The sequence below is a fragment of the Amblyraja radiata genome, chromosome 17, assembly GCF_010909765.2.
Source record: "Amblyraja radiata isolate CabotCenter1 chromosome 17, sAmbRad1.1.pri, whole genome shotgun sequence".
NCBI classification, from domain to species: domain Eukaryota; kingdom Metazoa; phylum Chordata; class Chondrichthyes; order Rajiformes; family Rajidae; genus Amblyraja; species Amblyraja radiata.
The window spans coordinates 19,196,051-19,216,614 of record NC_045972.1 but is presented as its reverse complement, the minus strand read 5'-3'; the positions used below and the strand labels follow the sequence as shown (position 1 = coordinate 19,216,614).

Genomic DNA, 20,564 nt, shown 5'->3' with positions numbered 1-20,564 from the left:
ATTTAACAAAAATGTAATATTCTTGTTATTTTCTAAGTGCACAGTTACGATTTGCATGTTGATAAACCATGTTGAATAAGACTAATCTCTGCTTTCTCTGTGCAACAAACAATTAGAAAGGCATTTGGTCGGCTTCCCTTTAATGGAAGAGGCTTTTAGCACAAGAAACAGGGACATTTTGTTCCAATTATGTTGGGCCCTGTGGAGGTGGCATTAAGAATATCATAAACTTATTTGGTGCATGGATACACATGCAATAAAAGGAGTGCTGTAAATGTTCAGAGTGTTTCTTAATCTGGTGGATTTGTCACGAGGAGAGATAAAGCAAGTTGGGCCAGTATCTCGTGCTTTGAATAATGAGAGGTGAAACAAACTGGATTTTTACGGAGCATGGCTAGGATGTTCAGGACAGAGATGAGAAGAAATTTCTAAACCTTTGGAGTTCTGTGTCTAAGCTGCTGAGCATATACAAGATGGATAAGGGTTGAGAAAAGGCAGTGGAATGGGGTTAAGAAGGAATGATTGATCAGCCATGAATGAATAACGGAGTAGACTCGATGGACAGAATGGCCTAATTCACCACCTACAACATTAAAATAAAGATTCAGTCAAATGGAAAGTATAGGGAATAGGAATGAGGCAAGAAAAATAGCAAACTCAGAATCAGAGCAAGTCAAATTAGTGTGACTGAGATATCACCTTATTGGTCCCAGACAAGAGAAATGAGCTTTGCAGAAACAGATAAGCAGCTGTTTTTTATAAATGTTGGAGATGAGGTTTAATCTTACCACCCAGGCATGACTGTCCCAGACCCATGGTTTCATCCTTCGGTGAGGTGCCAGAAGTGAAGCAAAAACGTTGATGTCCAGGACTGTTTACGCCAGGGTGTTTTTTTCCAGATCCTGGTCAACAATCCAGCATTGGTTGCCTGTTTTAGAAAGACAATTTGTTAAGGCATTGGTTCTATTCAGGATAGTGATGAAAAGGATAATAACTACCAAGTCACAACCTCAGAGTCATAAAGTGTGGAAACAGGCCCTTTGGCCCAACTTGAGCATGCCGACCAACATGCCCCATCTATTCTATCACTATTCCTACCTGCCTGCATTTGGCCCAGATCCCTCTAAACCTGTCCTATCCATGTACCTGTCGAAATGTTTCTTAAATGTTGTGATAGTACCTGCCTCAAACTTTTAATATAAAGAGAGGGGTGAGACCCTTCCATATTGCCTTATCATTTGTGTCCATTAGATAACAACCAGTCAGTCGATTCGTCGTTGAAATGTGAACATAGTACATGAAACGCAACCCACCTTTCTGAAAGACACGTAGAATTCTGGCTGATACAAGACTCCAGTGTGTCGGGTTATGAACAGCTGCTTCTCACATGTACAGTATTTAACCCAAGCACAACCCAGAACCTATCTCTCTGTGGGTTATGAATCAGTCAAAATTAACACAGAGGATATTCCTAATTGAATCTGAGAAGTACCGAGGTGTAGAATTCAATGTTTGCCATCAGCTGTTCAATTCCTGCGGTTTTTTAGAATCATTTTTTTTTCTGCAGGGTGCTTCATTTAAATTAGCAACAGGCTATGGTGAGAAATCTGCCAAACTGTACATGAACAAAATCTCTCATCGTCTGAAGGGTCTCGACCCGAAACGTCACCCATTTCTTCTATCCAGATATGCTGCCTGTCCCGCTGAGTTACTCCAGCATTTTGTGTCTATCTTTGGTCCTTCCTACACCCTTGTCATCCTGTTCTTATCCATATATCCCTTCGTTATCACCTCTTCCACAGGCAACAATGGACCATTGTGAGCTCCACCTTTCCTTTCCTCATCGGTGCCAGCTCTGATTTATTCTGAACCTTTTCATACCTCCAGTTTCCCTTCCCTCTGACTCTCAGTCTGAAGAAGGGTCTTGACTTAAAACGTCACCTATTCCTTTTCTCTAGACCCGCTGAGTTACTTCAGCATTTTGTGTTTAAGAAGGAACTGCAGATGCTGGAAAATCGAAGGTAGACAAAAATGCTGGAGAAACTCAGCGGGTGAGGCAGCATCTATGGAGGGAAGGAAATAGGCAACGTTTCGGGTCGAGAAACATTGCCTATTTCCTTCGCTCCATAGATGCTGCCTCGCCCGCTGAGTTTCTCCAGCATTTTGTGTCTAACTTTGAAACAAACATCTTTACTTTGATCTTTCCAATTAAAGAACTCTTCCTCTTTTGGTATCAAGAGATTCTATTAACCTCTTCTCTTGTTTTGCAATTCTGTGGCATCACTCAAATTAATAATGATATGAACAGAATTAGGTTTGGCAACAAGGAGCTAATAATGAACCAATCCCTTGCAATCATGTTGCTGGCATTGATATGTCTTTTTGCAAATCTTTCATTTATTTGTTCTATGTACTGTTTCATATCTCTCGGGCTCTCCACTGACTATGGATCCTGACCTGAAACATCACCAAATTCCTTTGCTCCAGAGCTGTTGCCTAACCCGCTGAGTTACTCCAGCTTTTTGTGTCTAACTTTAGTGTAAACCAGCATATGCAGTTACTTCCAACACCAAAATATCTATTCATCACCTACAAACCATCCTGCTATAGCAGAGAGTTTTGTCCAGTCAAGGTGAGAACATGAGCAGCAGGTTGGGTGAAATACGTAAACTGATTTGCACCAACCATCAATGCAAAATGCTAATTGTTAGTATAATAGCATCAGTATAGAATCACCTAACAGAGAGGATGTTATTTTAGAGTTAGTTTTAGAGATACAGCATGGAAACTAGGTCTGTCCTGGGGCGGAGTTGGTTTCATGGGAGGTGGTCTTGGAGGGGAGGATGCTCCTCAAACTGCGGAGCATCTTGGACAATACAGCTCACCCCCTCCAGGACACACTGGCCAATCTGAGGAGCACCTTCAGCAACAGACTGGCTCCACCAAGATGCAGGGCAGAAAGCCACAGGAGATCCTTCTTTCCTGTGGCTATCAAATGTTGCAACTCCTCCCCTCTTCTGTCGTGGGGTGGACTGAGACTGAGTCCCCTTCCCCCCCACCCCACCCCTCCCCAATCTTTGCACATCCCCAAGCCTTTCCACATCACTCTAATTACATGTTTTGTGTATTTTGTGTTTTTTATGGCTGTTGGCAGATCAATTTCCCTTGTGGGATAAATAATTGTATCGAAACAGGCCCTTCACCAGTCCACACCAATACTATCCCTCACACTAAAGTCAATTTACAGAAGCCAATTAACCTACACGTCTATGGAATGTGGAAGGAAACCGGAGGACCCAAAGGGCCGAATGGCCTACTCCTGCACCTATTGTCTATTGTCTACCCAGAGAAAACCCATGTGGTCACAGGGAGAATGTACAAACGCTGTACAGACAGTCAGGATCGAACCCGGGTCTCTGGAACTGTAAGGTAGCAACTCTACTGTTGTGACACTGTCCCATTGTGCCTGTACTGATGACAAAGTTGCATCGTGGCTTGGTTCGGAAATTTGAGCGCCCTGGAGAGGAAAAGATTACAAAAAGTAGTAAACACTGCCCAGTCCATCATCGGCTCTGACCTTCCTTCCATCGAGGGGGGATTTATCGCAGTCGCTGCCTCAAAAAGGCTGGCAGTATCATCAAAGACCCACACCATCCTGGCTACACACTGATCTCCATGCTACCTTCAGGTAGAAGGTACAGGAGCCTGAAGACTGCAACAACCAGGTTCAGGAATAGCTACTTCCCCTCAGCCATCAGGTTATTAAACCTGGCTCGGACAAAACTCTGATTATTAGCAACCACTTTCTGTTATTTGCACTACCAGTTTATTTATTCATGTGTGTATATATTTATATCATGGTATATGGACACATTTATCTGTTTTGTAGTAAATGCCTACTATTTTCTGTGTGCTTAAGCAAAGCAAGAATGTAATTGTCCTATACAGGGACACATGACAATAAACTCACTTGAATTTGAACTTGAACTTGAACTATTTCACCCACAACCCTGAGCTCTAACTTGAAAGTTACCATTGCCTCTGTTTCTTCAAGTCTCTTCAGACAATGTGCTTCAAATTGTAATCATTTCCCACACAAAGACATTTTTCAAAATAAAACATCTCCTCTCTGCTTCCTTCGCCTCAGCATCATCACAAATTACACCAGCAATAACTTATAGACAGCAACTTTAATATAGTAATACATCTTTCACAGAAGCATTAAACGTTTTACACAGATGAAGATATTGGGACAGACACAAAATGCTTGAGTAACTCAGCGGGTCAGGCAGCATCAATGGAGAAAAGGAATACTTTTGTAATTTATAAAAATCAAAAATATCTGGATTGATATTTTTAGAATAATTTCTGAAGTTATTAATACTTAATTAGATCCCGATTCAAAATTAATAATACTTGGCATAACAGAACAAAGTCTAACACTCACAACAAACCAAAGAGACTTTTTTGAATACAGTATAATAACTGGGAAAAAATTAATACTAAAATTTTGGAAAGGCCCTATAACCCCCACAATTAAAATGTGGATTATGAAAATGTCGGAGACCCTACACCTGGAAAGAATCAGATTTATCTTAATGGGCAACAAGAACTTTTTGTTAGAATATGGTCTCCATTCATTGACTATTTGAAGGGGTAGATCGGTCCAGCACGGGAACCTAACCGAAGCTTGAACTCAGGATTAGATGACAAGTCATACTTTATAATCCACGAACCTATCTCCAAAGATGTAATATTTGTAAACCATTCCATTCTTTTTTTTTTACCTTGGCATTTGTTTTTTTTTCCTCTTTCTCTCTTACTTCCTATCTTTAAAAAAAACTAGAAGAAGAACCAATTCACAATTGATAATATTAACAATGTACGACTGATATACATGAAATGTTTATAATATGTGTTTGATTCTAATAAAAAAAATTAAAAAAAAAGAAGAAAAGGAATAGGTGACGTTTCGGGTCAAGATCCTTCTTCAGACTGAGAGACCCAGAAGGGTCTCGACCCGAAACATCTTTCAGTCTGAAGAAGGGTCCTCCAGAGATGCTACCTGACCCGCTGAGTTACTCCAGCATTTTGCGTCTATTCGTGGTGTAAACCAGCATCTGCAGCCTTCCTCCACAAGATATTGGGACAGGCAGCCATGGAATTGGCAGCAGGGGCAGGTTTTCAAGAGCACATTGAACCAGGAAATGGTGGGGGAGAGACTAGGAAATGACTGCTAAAGGTGGCGATTAAAACATTAGTACATGCTGGAGTGCTCTGAACTTGCTGACAGCTGTTTGCCATTGATTTCCTGACTATATTCTGCTCACAGGTTAGATCTGGTGCAGGGGGATCTCCATTAATCGCAATGTCTGTTGTTTCTCCATTTCCATTGTCTCTACAAATTACTACAGTCAAGCGTCCATTTGATTCTTTTTTGGAAGAAACCCTGATTATTTGTTTCCACCGGCCTCATAGGCGGTGAGCTCAGATTAGAATCAGACTGCAAGTTTTTCATCCCATTTTCCTCCCACCAAACATTTGAATTGGGTCTCGACCCGAAACGACGCCAATTCCTTCTCTCCATAGATGCTGCCTCACCCGCTGATTTTCTCCAGCCTTTTTTGTCTACCTCCAATTTTTCCGGCATCTGCAGTTAAACATTTGAATTTGACTTGTAATCTGTGTCCTGTCGTAGAGTCGCACCACAGGGAAAAAGACCCTTTGGCCCAACGTGTCCGTGCTGACCAAGTTGCCCCATGTAAGCAAGTTCCATTTTCCTGCGTTTGTTCAAGATCCCTCTAAACCTTACCTATCTATGTACTTGTCCAAATGTCTTTTAAATGTTGATATTGTACCTGCCACAACTACCTCCTCTGGCATCTCATTCCATACACCCACCACCCTCCAGGTAAAGTAGTTGCCCCTTGAGTTCCTATTAAATGTTTTCCTTTCCCTTCAGCCCATGTCATCTATGCCAACGGTGATGCCTGCGTGATCACTAATCCCACTTAGATTTTAGTTTTAGAGATACAGCATGGAAACAGGCCCTTCAGCCCACCGTCCATCAATCTCCCGTTCACACTAGTTCTATGTTCTGCTACTTTTCTCATCCACTCCCCACACACGAGGCCGATTAACCTGCACACCCTCACATCTGAGGGAGGAAACCGGAGCACCCGGAGGAAACCCATGTGGTCCCAGGGAGAATGTGCAAACTCTACACAGATAGCACACCAGGTGCAGATCGAACAGGGGTCTCTGGCGTCGTGAGGCAGCAGATCTACTAGCTGCGCCACCCTTTAGATTTGCCTGCATTAGAGTTATACCCCTACATTCCTTTCCTACCCCAAGTATCTGTCCAATGGCTTTGCCTTACAAGCTCTCTGGGATACTGTATACCAAAGAATTATCACCTTCGGAGAGAGGACATTACATCTCATCATTAGCTTAAATAGATGACCACATAGTCTTGGTTTAGCTTAGTTTTGATGGTTTCAATTAGTTTAGAGATACAGAGTGGAAACAGCACCTTTGGCCCACCGAGTCTGCGTCAGCAATCACCAGTTCCATCCTACACACTAGGGACAATTTACAGAAGCCAATTAACCTGCATTACTGCACATCTTTGGAATGCAGGAGGAAACCGGAGCACCCAGAGGAAACCCACGAGGTCACGAGGAATGTGCAAACTCCATACAGACAGCACCTGTGGTCAGGATTTAACCCGGATATCTTGTGCTGTAAGGCAGCAGCCCCACCGCTGTGCCACTGTGCATACCCAATTTAATTTAGAGATACAGTGTGGAAACGGGCCCTTCTACCCACTGAGTCCCTGCCAACCAGCGATCACCTGTTCACACTAGTTCTATCCTACACACTAGGGTTAATTTACAGAAGCCAATTAACGTACCAACCTGCACGTCTTTGGATTTATAATAAGTCTGAAATTATACCCTCCTGGTTCGAGATGCCCTGATGATCAGATGCTCGTAGCATCCATCCTGCTAATCCCCACCTCTCAACTGTTTATGTTCACTTCTCACTTTTCCAAGTTCCAATGAGCATTGGTCAGACTGCTCAACCTCTCACTCCATTCATCAACCCAAGCTAATTAGTGTATAGTAACTTAACCACTACACTATGTTACCCACATGGGGCTTAATGCTACAGCATTTTTACCAAGTACTGCACAGAAACAGGCCCTTTAATGCAACTTGGCCATATTGACAAAGATGCCCCATCCAAGCTAGTCCCATTGAATAGAGAATCAATGCTGAATCTGAAATCTATTAATTTTGTCCCTCCTGCTGTGAGATCCTAATAGTTTAGTTTAGTTTAGAGATATAGCGCAGAAACAAGCCCTTCGGCCCACCGAGTCTGCACTGACCAGCGATCTCCACACATTAACACTATCCTACACGTACTAGGGACAATTTACGCTTATACCAAGCCAATTGACCTACAAACCTGTACGTCTTTGGAATGTGGGAGGAAATCGAAGGTCTCGGAGAAAGCCCACGCGGTCAAGGGGAGAACATGCAAACGCCGTACAGACAGCACCCGTAGTCAGGATTGAACCCAGGTCTACTGGCGCTGTAAAGCAGCAACTCTACCGCTGCGCCACCGTGCCACCCTTCAGAATTCAGTGTTATTGAAGCTTTCCATGCTGACTGCTTGATAAATGTAAATTAGTGTCCCTTGTGGTGATTTTATATGCTTTAAATAGCTTTACACTCTAGAATGATTGAAGTGTAGCCATGTGGAATGTTTAAGCAGGAATATGGCTGACAGCGCTGAAGGTTTCAATCCAATGTTTTCAGGAAAAATACTTGGGATGAGAAATCGGTTCCAATGCTGTGCTGGCCAAATCCAATAATAAAGTCGGTGTCATTGTGACCTAATAAGGGAAAATATACTTGTGCCGCGATTTTTACAACCCTACTAGTCTAAACAGACATAAGTCATGACAAAGTTACATATTTAAACACAGAGAGAGTTTACTACTCTGTTTCACTGTTACTTTGCTTCATTAATGTTGTTTTTTTAACAAGTAATGGTAGTCTTTCCAACCCTATCCTTGCCCCACCACCCCACCCCTCCCCAATCCCCACCCCACCCCTCCCCACTTCCCACCCCTCCCCACTAGGAGCTTTTGCATGTAGCACACAACAAACTACTGGAGCAACCTAATGTGTATTGGAAATTGGAATGAAATGTAGAACCAGAAGGGTTGGTGGGTAGAAGGGGGGGTAGGAAATGGGGGATGGGTGATGGCGAGGGATGGGCAATGAGGGGATGAAGATCGTGGATGTCGGGAGCACCAATGACGCAGAAGTCCCGATCCAGGGTCAGATCGCCCGGCGCGGGGGAGCTGAGATCCCCCCACCCCCCCGATGCAGGAGCTGATTGCCTCGATGCGGAGGGCCCAAACGTCGCTGGCTATGGGAGTCAAGATCGTTCCGTCAATGGAGGGTTCGAGGCCCCCCGACCGCAGGAGGACAAAGAAAGGAAGAGATTGAACCTTTTTTCACCTTCATCACAGTGAGGAATGTGGAGGAGTCAATGTGGTGGATGTTTATGTTAAAATGTATTTTGTGTGTTCTGTTGCTTTTTATTGTAAGACTGACTTGGCAAATGAAATCCTCGTATGTTGCAAAACAATAAAGTATTATTGTATTGTATTGGAGAAGATGGTGGAGAGGATCTGAACTGGGTGATAGGGAATGGGAGTGGAAAGGGAGATGAGGAGAGATGAGTGGTTTACCTGAAATTGGAGAATTCAGTGTTCATGCCATTGGGTTGTCGACTATCGAAGCGCAGTTTGAGGTGCTGTTTTTCCAATTTGTGTGTGGTCTTGCCCTGGCAGCGGAGGAGACCAAGGATACACAAGTCATTATTGGGATAGAAAGGGAATGAATGAATGCATTAACTAATAAAACTGTTTGAAATTGAAAGCTCCAGTGGGCCCTGGAGACTCGAATGCAAGATTGGCAAAGCAATCACTTAATCTATGCTTGGTCTCACCAATGTATTGGAGGTCACATCAAGAGCATTGAATACAATAGACGAGGTGGGAGGAGGTACATGTAACCTGTGTGTTAGCCGAGAGGGCTGTTGGGATCCATGAACTGATGGGAAGGGGGAGCTGTTGGGACATGTGTTGCATCTCCTCCGGGCATTTTCTCCTGCAACCGTAGGAGGGGATGGCCAGGCAGGGAGGGATGAACAAACCAAGGAGTCACAGACAGACTGCTCTCTACAGAAGGCAGAAAGAGATGGCAGAAAGAGATGAGGAAGGGAAGATGTGGCTGATGGTAAGATCACATTGAAGCTGGTGTCAGAGAATATGTTGATTGAGGTGGCTAGTGGGGTAAAAAGCAAGGACATTTGAACAGGGGAGATGCAGAGGTGCAGTGGTAGTTGCTGCCCTACTGCGCCGGAGACCCGGGTTCGATCCTGACTGCGGGTGCTGTCTGTACGTGGTTTTTACATTCTCCCCATGACCGCGTGGGTTTTCTCTGATGCTCCAGTTTCCTCCCAAATTCCAAAGACGCGCAGGTTTGTAGGTTAATTGGCTTCTGTAAAGTGTCCCTAGTGTGTGGGATAGAACTAGTGCACGGGTGATCATTGGTCGGCGCGGACTCGGCGGGCAGAAGGGCCTGTTTCCATGCTGTATTTCTAAACCAAAAACGAATATATGAACAGGAATGGTTTAGAGAGATGTGGGCCAAAAGAGGGATATAGGACTAGTCCAGAATGCCAACTTGGTTGCCATGGACAAGTTGGGCTGAAGGGCTGGTTTTCTGCTCAATGACTCTCTGTCTGGGGGGGGGGGGGGGGGGGGGGGGGGGGTTGGGCGGAAGAGGAGAGCGAGAGTTGGAATTGGGGCAAACACAGTGGTGGTGGCTCCATTCACCATTGCAGAGAGGGATAGGGACATCCCAGATGTCCTATGATGGAAAGCCTCATCTTGAGAGCAGCTCCTCTATACTTAATTGCATTGACTACAATATTTATTTATACAAAGCCTCTGTAGTTCAATCTATATAGTTGGTCGCTGCTTTGGGAGTAATTATGGTTCACCAGAGTGCACTCAGGCAGGGAAAGCCAGCAATCATTTAGTTGAAAACCTATGCTCAGTCCGCCTTAGTCTACGCAATCTCCCGGTTGCCAAACATTTTAACTCCAATTCCCACACTGACCTCTCTATTCAGGGCCTCCTCCACCGTCAGTGAGGCCACATGTAATTTGGAGGAACAGCACCTCATATTTTGAGGTATGAACGTTGATATCTCTAATTTCAACTGTAGTCGTTCTACCAGTTCCACTGTTCACATCTTATAACTCTTGTTAGCACACCTTCGCCAAACAATAATGGGCCATTATGAGCTCCATCTTTCCTGAGGTCATCTGTTGCCAGATTTGTTTTGGCCTTTTCTCACCTCCTGTTTATTCCCCTCCCCCAACCCCCTCTACTTTCAGTCTGAAGAAGGGTTCAGACCCTAAACGTCACCTATTTTGTTTCTCCAGAAATGCTGCCTGATCCATTGAGTTACTCCAGCACTTTATGTCTGAGACACTTAGCAACCTCTCTCATTACTACTTCCCGATGGAAGGCTAATGTGGGTGGGTGAAGATAGACACAAAATGCTGGAGTAAATCAGCGGGTCAGGCAGCATCTCTGGAGAAAAGGAATAGGTGACCTTTCAGATCGAGACCCTTCACCAGACTGCTGTCTGCCTGACCCACGGAGTTACCCCAGCATTTTGTGTCTGTCTTCAGTGTGAACCAGCATCTGCAGTCCATTCCTACACGTGTGTGAGTGTGTGCGTGCGTGTGTGTGTGCGCGTGTGTGTATTTCAGTAAAAGTTGGATCAGACTCGATTCTGGGCCCCATTGCATTCCAAAGGCTTGCCAATACTCACTCACTCACTCAATCGTGTAGACTTAATGATGAAGAATGAGCTCTTGAACAATGTACCAGAGGGTTAGGCATTTGTGTACATGAATGAAAATGTAAACAAATCATGAATGAGTCAGTAATCCCAGAAGAAGAGAGAATATTCAGGGAAAAGCAAAAGAAGAAATGAATTTTCAATTCTGCTAAAGTGCATGATATTTGCTTAGCTCTACATTTTTAAATACATTCTCAATTAGCTAACAATAGTTGGACCAGGATTGTGCAACTCCAGGCAACACTCACTGGCATGTCAATGATTACATACAACCTTATTCATTCCCTGAGACAGAATCAACTTCCTCTGTCTGGACATGCTAACCAGACTCTCCCTTTATTTGGACAAGGGAAGGGCACGTGACATGTTAAAAGCTGCTTTCATGTTTCAAGCAGCTATTCCCAGTTAATTATCTGGTAAACACTGTAAGCATTAAATGTTGAACACGTACATTTTTGTGGAAGAGATTCTGAGATAGTAATCTTGCGGTAATATATTTGCATGAGTTTATTAGATTAAAACAAAAGCAAACTTTTAGATGATCAGCCATGATCATATTGAATGACGGTGCTGGCTCGAAGGGCCAAACGGCCTATTCCTGCACCTATTTTTCTATGTTTCTAAAGCAATGTAGTCCATTCTCGTTGGAGGTATAAACACCACTATGGGCACTACCTACATGTGCCTTACAACAGACAATGCCATTACTTGCTTTTGGACGATCTTCTATCGATGCTTTTTCAGTTGTTAACATTACTTTAGCTTTATACTCTGGTATCCAATGAAGATCTAACATATCGCCTGCTGATGAAGGTATCAGGAAACTCAAACTGCATGCTCCACTTCCTTCTGTGCCATTCCAACACCTTTGCACCATACAATCTTCCACTTTATCACCGTCTACTCTACTGCCCGAGTGGTTACTTGGCTGAGTAATCCTAGTTACTGGCAACAATATGAAGCAAGCAGGAATTACAAGTAGGGTGTCGACCCGAAAAGCCACCTATTCCTTTTCACCAGACATGCTCCCTAACCCACTGAGTCACTCCAACATTTTAAGAACTTCCCAATTTTTTTTTGCTTATGATTTTATAATGGCAAACAAAATGATAAAATTATCCTACAGAAGAATTGTATACCACTACGACGGATAAAGGGCCTGTCCCACTTTGGTGTTATTTGCGCGTCATTTACGCGACATCATTTACGCATCACGACGCCCGGTGCGCGAGTGGTGACGCACGCATAACGTGCGCATGGCGTGCATTATGCGCGCATGGTGAGACGTGGTGGCGTAGGCAGGGTCGCACGTGACGCCCCAGGATTTTGGGATTCTCAAAATCCTCGCGTGCCACCTGCGTGACGCGCAAATGACACCCAAGAAGGACAGGCCCATTAGTTGTCATCGCACTGAGGCAAGTATCCATAGACGGTGCTTATTGTAAATGTTAACATTAAGATTTTTACTGTTGATATATATCGAACAAGGATGTCTACGTGACTTAAATATGGGGAAAGTATTCACTGATCCAGTGGTCCTGCAATCCTTTGTCCCAGCACATGTGAATATTATACCTGTTTTGCTTCTGTATAGCACAATGTGATTAATCCCCAAGAACATAAAAACAATTTTTAGTCTGCACAGGAAGAGTTCTTTTAAGATTCACCTCTGCCCAGCATTAGGTATTACTGGGCCAGGTGTAAGAGTTCCCAATCATTTAATGATTAAAAGTTGCCAGTAGTTAATTATTTGTTTGAACAAACAAAGAGAGTAGAGTGTTTAATCTGTTCATGATATATGTATTTTTATTTCTATTTATTTTTTACTGCACACTGAATGGACACTGGTTGAGCAACGTTTTTTTTGTTTCCTCTGGGTATGTGAATACTCAGGAAAATGACAATAAAGATATACAATACAATACTATACTTTACATCAGAGTTTTGGAGCTTTTGAGTCATTACTTATCCAGCAATAGATTGTGAAAGAGCTCAATAATTTAGCAATCTGTCACTGCACGCCATCAACAGCTGTGTTCTGGAATGAAATATGACAGCTGCGTATGACACAAATATGTACAACTTGCTCCCTCACATCCAAGTAACTAAGGGTGGGATTGAAATGAAGTTAGAACCTAGAAAAGCACCTTCTCCAACCCGCTCGTTACTGTGGTTTAATGGGGCCACTTGCTGAAACTGGCTGGCCCTTCTGATTCAGTTGACAGTGTCACTAGAAACAACACAAAATGAGGGGGTGCCAACGTGATTTCCTCTAAAAAAAGCAAAACACTGCCCAGACTGAGATCTGAAATGAGAACAGAAAATGATTGAAATGTTCACCAGGTCGGGCAGCATCTATGAAGAGAGAAACAGAGTTGATATTTTAGGTCAATTATCAAATTGAACTGTCACACTCGAGGAACAGAAACCCGTGTGACATTTCTGGAGCGTTGTTGAAGCAAATCTAAAAAAAATCACAATTGGATGGATTTAACCCTGAAACTCACACTGAAATTAAAGCAAAATGCATGGGTATTTTTTATGGATTTTAATTTACTTTTATTTCTGACAGTATTGCACTACAAGTAGAGTGGCACAGTGGTGCAGCGGTAGAGTTACGGCCTTACAACACCAGAGACCCAGGTTCAATCCTGACTACGGGTGCTGTCTGTACGGAGATTGTACATTTTCCCTGTGACCATGTGAGTTTCCACAGGGTGCTCCGGTTTCCTCCCACATTCTAAAGACATGCAGGTTTCTAGGTTAATTTGTAAATAGGCTTTTGTAAATAGTCCCTATAGAGCTACTGTACAGGTAATCTCTGGTCAGTGAGGATTTGGTGGGCTGAAGGACCTGTTTCGCACTGTATCTCTAAAATAAACTTAACTAAACTAAAAATTAAAAGTGTGGTACTTTCATATTACTGCAGGTGCTTTTAATAACAGATTGTTCAGGGATGATAGGCATAGATTTTACAGGGAGATGTGAAGAAAATCTTTTGTTGTGCAGAGAATGGTTGTGATCAGGACTATACTGAATGGAAAGGATTGGGAGTGCGGGACAGTGGAAATCCGATAGGCATTATTGGAAAAATAACATGGCCACAAGGAAAAAAGTCAGAGAATGGGACCGAAGGCATGGACTATAGAGAGCCAACATGGGCTTGTTGGGCCAAATGGCCTTTTGGAATATTAAGATTCTATATTTTGCATTCCTTGGCACATGAGCAACTGCATTCATTCACTTCTACAACATGGATATGATCTTGGAAAAGATACTGGAAGATTAACAGGTTATTATAGTTCGTAAGGTATAGGAGCAAAATTAGGCCATTCGGCCCATCAGTTCCACTCCACCATTCAATCATGACTGGTCCATATTTCCCTCCCAACCCCACTCTCCTGCCTTCTCCTCATAACCCCTGACCGTACTAATCAAGTAGAACTGTCGGTGAAATTAGTAAATAGATCTGATTTAGACCGCATCTGTGGAAAGGGAAAGAGAGTTTATATTTTAGGTCAATTACCTTTTATTAGAATTGATGAAAACTCATCGACCTGAAACATTAACTCTATTTCTCTCTCCATAGATGCTGCCCAATCTGATGAGTATTTCCACTGTAGATCATACTGCAGTATGAGAGGGAAGGTTGTCCTAGGCCTCCTCCATTGTCAGAGTGAGACCAAATGCAAATTGAGGAACAGCATCTCATATTTCGCTTGGGTAGCTTACAACCCAGTGGTATGATTTTGATTTCTCTAACTTCAAGTAACCCCTGCATTCCCTCTCTCTGCATCCCTCCCCCACCCTTCACACCAGCTTCAAAGTCATCTCGTTGAGTGTCATGTTTAAGAAGGAACTGCAGATGCTGGAAAATCGAAGGTAGACAAAAATGCTGGAGTGAGGCAGCATCGATGGAGCGAAGGAAATAGGCGACGTTTCCGGTCGAGACCCTTCTTCAGACCCTGTTGAGTGTCATTGTCTGTACTCATTCTCACCTAACACACAGCTAACAACGGCCTGTTTTCTTTATCATTATTACATTTCTGCATATCTTTCATTCATTTGTTTGAGATCTCACTACATCACCATCTATATCTCTCGTTTCCCTTTCCCCTGAAAAAGGGAAACCAAAACTGCACCTATTTCTTTTCTCCAGAGATGCTGTCTGACCCGCTGAGTTACTCCAGCTTTTTATGTCTATATACTGAAGTATGATGTGTTGCTCTGTTCTGTAGATGGATGTGATTTTCTCTCATGCTTATTACCACCCATTCACAGCAATATCCCCAGACAATCTAACTCCATGTTACGTGAATGTAAAGTAATGAAGTAACTTTGGTGCAATATTTTGCATTTTGTGGCCCCCTTCAAGATGATCACCTAAAACTTTCTCTATGCTTATCAGAATGATTCGTATCATGGAACATTTTCCTGTAATAAAATAGTATAGTATAGTATATCTTTATTGTCATTTTCCTGAGTACTCACATACCCAGAGGAAACAAAAAAACATTGCTCAACCAATGTAATAAAGGTTCCTCCCCCCCCCCTAAAATCAGTCTGAAGAAGGGTCCCGACTTGAAACATCACCCATACATTTTCACCAGTGTTGCCTGACCCACTGAGTTACTTTAGCATTTTGTGTTTATCATTAGAATGTTTTTTTGCGACCGTTAACTTTTTTTTGCATTTTTTGCATCAAAAACTCACAAGTCAAGTGTAGCATTTGGCTTCATCCTGACGAAGGAATGTGCATTAACCTTAAGCTGAATAAGATGACTGTTCCAAGAATGTAACATTTTTATTTGCACCTTATACAACCCAAATGTATGCACATTGAATTTTCCAACTTTGGGGAACACCACCTTTCCCCTCCTCCCCCCCCCTTCCCTGTGCACCAGCCAGATGAGCACCCACGTCCCCCATTATCCCACCCCCTCATCCCTTTGCACACAATATCCCTTCCTCTACCTGCACATTTCACTTCTCTTTTCTCCTTCTCACACCCTTTTATCTCCTTTTCATCTCTAGCCATTGCCCACCCATCTGCCAATCGTACCCCAATCCCATCACCTGTATCCACCTATCACTCTCCTGGCTTTGTCCAGCCCCACTTATTTTCCAGCTTTCTTCCCCCTATTACAAACAGTTTAAAGAAAGGTTCTGACCCAAACCGTTGCCTGTCCATTCCCTCCTTCCTGTCCAACTGAGTTACTCCAGCACTTTTTTGTTGTTGTAAACGAGCATCTGCAGTTCCTCTGGAGAAAAGGAATAGTTGATGTTTTGGGTTGCGTGATCCTGTCCCGAAACATCACCCAGTCCTTTTCTCTGGAGATGCTGCCTGACCTATTGAGTTATTCCAGCATTTTGTGTCTATCTTTGGTGTAAACCAGCATCTGCAGTTCCTTCCGACACATTTTGTCTGCAGTTCCTCGTGTCTTCATATCTATTTGGAAATCGGCCAACCTATTTGGCATTCTGATGTCGTGCAGAAACAACAGTAAAAGTAAAACAAATCCACAAAGCACAATAATGACTCCAAAATCAAATTCAACTTAAAAAAGTTTACACCACTTTCTTATCCAGTAGGTTTTATTTATGTCTATTTTCTAAGTTCACTATATTTACAACTAGGAGCTCCTGAAATTGAAATTGCAGTCACTTCATGTAATCACAAGTGAATTAATTGCATTTTTTTTGTGTTTATTGTAGAGGTCATTGAAATGGCAGCATATTTGACCATCCTCAATTTCCCAGAATTGAAGAGGCAAGTTGACATTCAATATCAGTGGTGGTCTTGAAGTCACAGAAAGGTCAGACCAAGTAAAGATGGTATATCCCATTTCCTGAAAGCTGTTAGTGACCCAGAGGGATTTTTAATGACAATCCGATAGTGCCATGGTTACCACTCAGATTGATTTTTTTTGCTTGTACAAAAGATTTACTTAACGAGTTGAATTTAAATTCTTTAGCTGCCATGGTGGAACTCACCTCCTGATTTTCACAGGGCTTCACAAGAATGATTCAATTTTTGGTAAAAGAAGTACTGGTTTTGATCATTTTAACAGCTCTGTTTCGAATTACTGCAATCAGAAATCATCAGTAAAATTTCGATTTCCTAATGAGGTTTGTGACAGGGCAGATGTGGACTATAAGTCGCACTTTCTTCCCAACGACCCTTATTGAACAGGTGATCAATGGTCGACGTGCACTCGGTGAGCCGAAGAGCCCGTTTCCATGCTGTATCTCTAAACTAAAACTAAACAACTGGAGAAAATGCCTGTAATAAGGCCAATGCCAATAAGCATTAGGGTCATAGAGTCATGCAGCATCACTCCCTGACGAGCTCAATGCGTTTTACGCACGCTTTGATAGGGAGACCACTGACGTGCCTTCTCAAGCCCCCATTCGCTTTGATGGTATTTCAGTCACAGTCACAGAGGCCGACATCAGAAAATCCTTCAGAGGGGTGAACCCTCGAAAAGCGCCTGGACCTGATGGTATACCCAATCGTGTTCTAACAACCTGTGTGGACCAACTGGCTGGAGTTTTTACGGACATTTTCAACCTCTCACTTCTGAGGTCTGAGGTTCCCACCTGCTTTAAAAGGGCATCAATTATACCGGTGCCCAAGAGGAGCAAGGTGACGTGCCTCAATGACTATCGACCAGTGGCACAAACGTCGGTGGTGATGAAGTGCTTTGAGAGGTTGATCATGGCGCAAATCAACTCCTACCTCGACAAAAACCTGGATCCACTGCAGTTTGCCTACCGCCACACCGGATCAACGGTGGACGCAATCTCGCTGGCCCTCCACTCCGCTCTGGACCACTTGGACAACAAAAACTCATATGTCAGGCTGTTATTCATTGATTACAGCTCGGCATTTAATACAATCATCCCCTCTAAGCTGGTTACCAAACTCGCAAAACTGGGTCTGTGCATCCCTCTGCAATTGGATCCTCGACTTCCTCATTCACAGACCACAGACTGTTCGTATTGTTGGAAATGTGTCAGCCTCGATAACAATCAGCACGGGAGCACCTCAAGGCTGCGTGCTCAGCCCCGTGCTGTACTCACTCTATACTCATGACTGTGTAGCTGGTCATAGTGCGAACTCCACCATCAAGTTATTTGACGACACGACTGTTGTGGGACGTATCACTGATGGTGACGAGTCAGAGTATAGAAGAGAGATCGACCGATTGACCAAATGGTGCCAGCACAATAACCTGGCCCTCAACACCAGCAAAACCAAGGAACAGATTGTGGACTTTGGAAGGGGTAGGATGGGGACCCACAGTCCCGTTTATATCAACGGATCGATGGTGGAAAGGATCAAGAACTTCAAATTCCTGGGCGTGCATATCTCTGAAGATCTTTCCTGGTCCGAGAACACCGATGCAATTATAATGAAAGCACATCAGCTCCTCTACTTCCTGAGAAGATTACAGAGGTTTGGTATGTCAAGGAGGCCTCTCTCAAACTTCTACAAGTGCACAGTAGGGAGCATGCTGACCGGTTGCATCGTTGCTTTGCTCGGCAACTTGAGCGCCCAGGAGCGGAAAAGACTACAAAAAGTAATAAACACTGCCCAGTCCATCATCGGCTCTGACCTCCCTTCCATCGAGGGGATCTATCGCAGTCGCTGCCTCAAAAAGGCAGGCAGCATCATCCAGGACCCACACCATCCTGGCCACACACTCATCTCCCCGCTACCTTCAGATATAAGGTACAGGAGCCTGAAGACTGCAACGACCAGGTTCAGGAATAGTTACTTCCCCACAGCCATCAGGCTATTAAACTCGGCTCGGACAAACCTCTGAACATTAATAGCCCATTATCTGTTTATTTGCATTTCATCAGTTTATTCATTCATGTGCGTATATATTTATATCATGGTATATGGACACACTGATCTGTTCTGTATTCGTGCCTTCTTCGTTCTGTTGTGAAGCAAAGCAAGAATTTCATTGTCCTATCAGGGACGCATGACAATAAACTCTCTTGACTCATGAGCAGGGAAACAGGCTCTTATGGGCCTGTCCCACTTAGGCGACTTTTTAAGCGACTATGCGGTCGCCACATGTTCGCGGGTAGTTGCCAGGGAGTTGCCTTCATGGTCGTGAGGAGTTCCCGCATTCTGGGAACTAGTTGCGACCTCATTATTGTCGCCTAACCAGAATGAAGCCGCCATGGAGAGTAGCGAGAATTCTCGTGCCGTAGGTGAGTCGCCAGGAGGTCGAGGGTTCTCGTATGTTGTAACGGTGCTGACCGGTGAATTTCATTGGATCATTGGGGAAAAAACGTAAGCAGTAGTTTTCAGAAACCAAGGATAACCGACCGGTAATGTTAATGTCCGCCAAGCTTCACAGCCGTGTAACTCTGGCTTCTTAAAAGTTGTCTCCACTCCTTCTCTCCCCCCCCCCCCCTCTTTTAAAGGACTTCCAGTACACTGTGATTTCACCGTCTTTTTACAGCGCCAGCCTTCCTGTTCATCGCGGTGTGTGGTGTGTCTGTATCACATTGCACCGTTTGAATTTCACTCAGACAACGCTCCCCCCCTTGCCCTGTCGCGTGTGTGTGTGTGTGTGTGTGTGTGTGTGTGTGTGTGTGTGTGTGTGTGTGTGTGTGTGTGTGTGCGCGCGCGTGTGCTCCACTCGCCCGAAAAATCGCCTAAGTGGTTAAGATGCTTTTAAGAAGGAACTGCAGATGCTGGAAAATGGAAGGTAGACAAAAGTGCTGGAGAAACTCAGCGGGTGCAGCAGCATCTATGGAGCGAAGGAAATAGGCAACGTTTCTTGGGTTTCAGCCCGAAACTCTGCTTATGTCCTTCGCTCCATAGATGCTGCTACACCCGCTGAGTTTCTCCAGCACTTTTGTCTACTATCGCCTAAGTGGGACAGGCCCATTAGGCCCAACTCGTCCATACTGATCAAGATGCTCCATCTAAGCTCGTCACATTGCCCACATTTGGACCACATCTCTGTAAACCTCTCCTTTCCATGTACCTGTCCAAGTGTCATTTAAATGTTGTTATTGTACATATGGTTGGCTTGAGTACTGTAATTGAGAGCTAGTGAGGGAGAACAATGTTCCCATTTTAAGGTTGCACTCTTTGCTTCGGCTAGACGGTTTGTAAGGGGTCAAGCACATACTGGGAGACAGCGAGGTGAGGCAAGGCTCTGCTGTGACTCGGGGCCGAAGAGTCGGCTGCCATTTGCCAAATAATCTCAGAGACATGCAAAGGCCACTCGTAGAACTGTAGGGTCAACAAGAGACCAGAGCGATGGGGGAAGAAATTAAAAGGAACACTGAAAAAAATTACCTTTGCAACTTGCAACCATGAAATATTGAGATGATGGGGTTGATACTGAGAATTAAGTGATATATGATGCAGGGCCATGGAAAGTAAGAATTGGGCTAGGTCATGAAGAGAAAGGAACTGCATAGAAACATAGAAAATAGGTGCAGGAGTAGGCCATTCGGCCCTTCGAACCTGCACCGCCATTCAATATGATCATGGCTGATCATCCAACTCAGTATCCTGTACCTGCCTTCTCTCCATACCCCCTGATCCCTTTAGCCACAAGGGCCACATCT

At 43.8% G+C, this 20,564-nt stretch overlaps 1 long non-coding RNA gene across 1 annotated transcript in view; it reads right to left on the bottom strand.

The window, feature by feature from the left end:
• Positions 1-20,564, bottom strand: part of LOC116982557 — a 36,686-nt gene that overhangs the window by 12,417 nt on the left and 3,705 nt on the right. The window contains exons 2-3 of the long non-coding RNA XR_004414492.1: positions 8,768-8,862; positions 789-928 (exon numbers count right to left, since the gene is read on the bottom strand). This is a non-coding gene — a long non-coding RNA (uncharacterized LOC116982557). The remainder of the gene's footprint in view (positions 1-788; positions 929-8,767; positions 8,863-20,564) is intronic.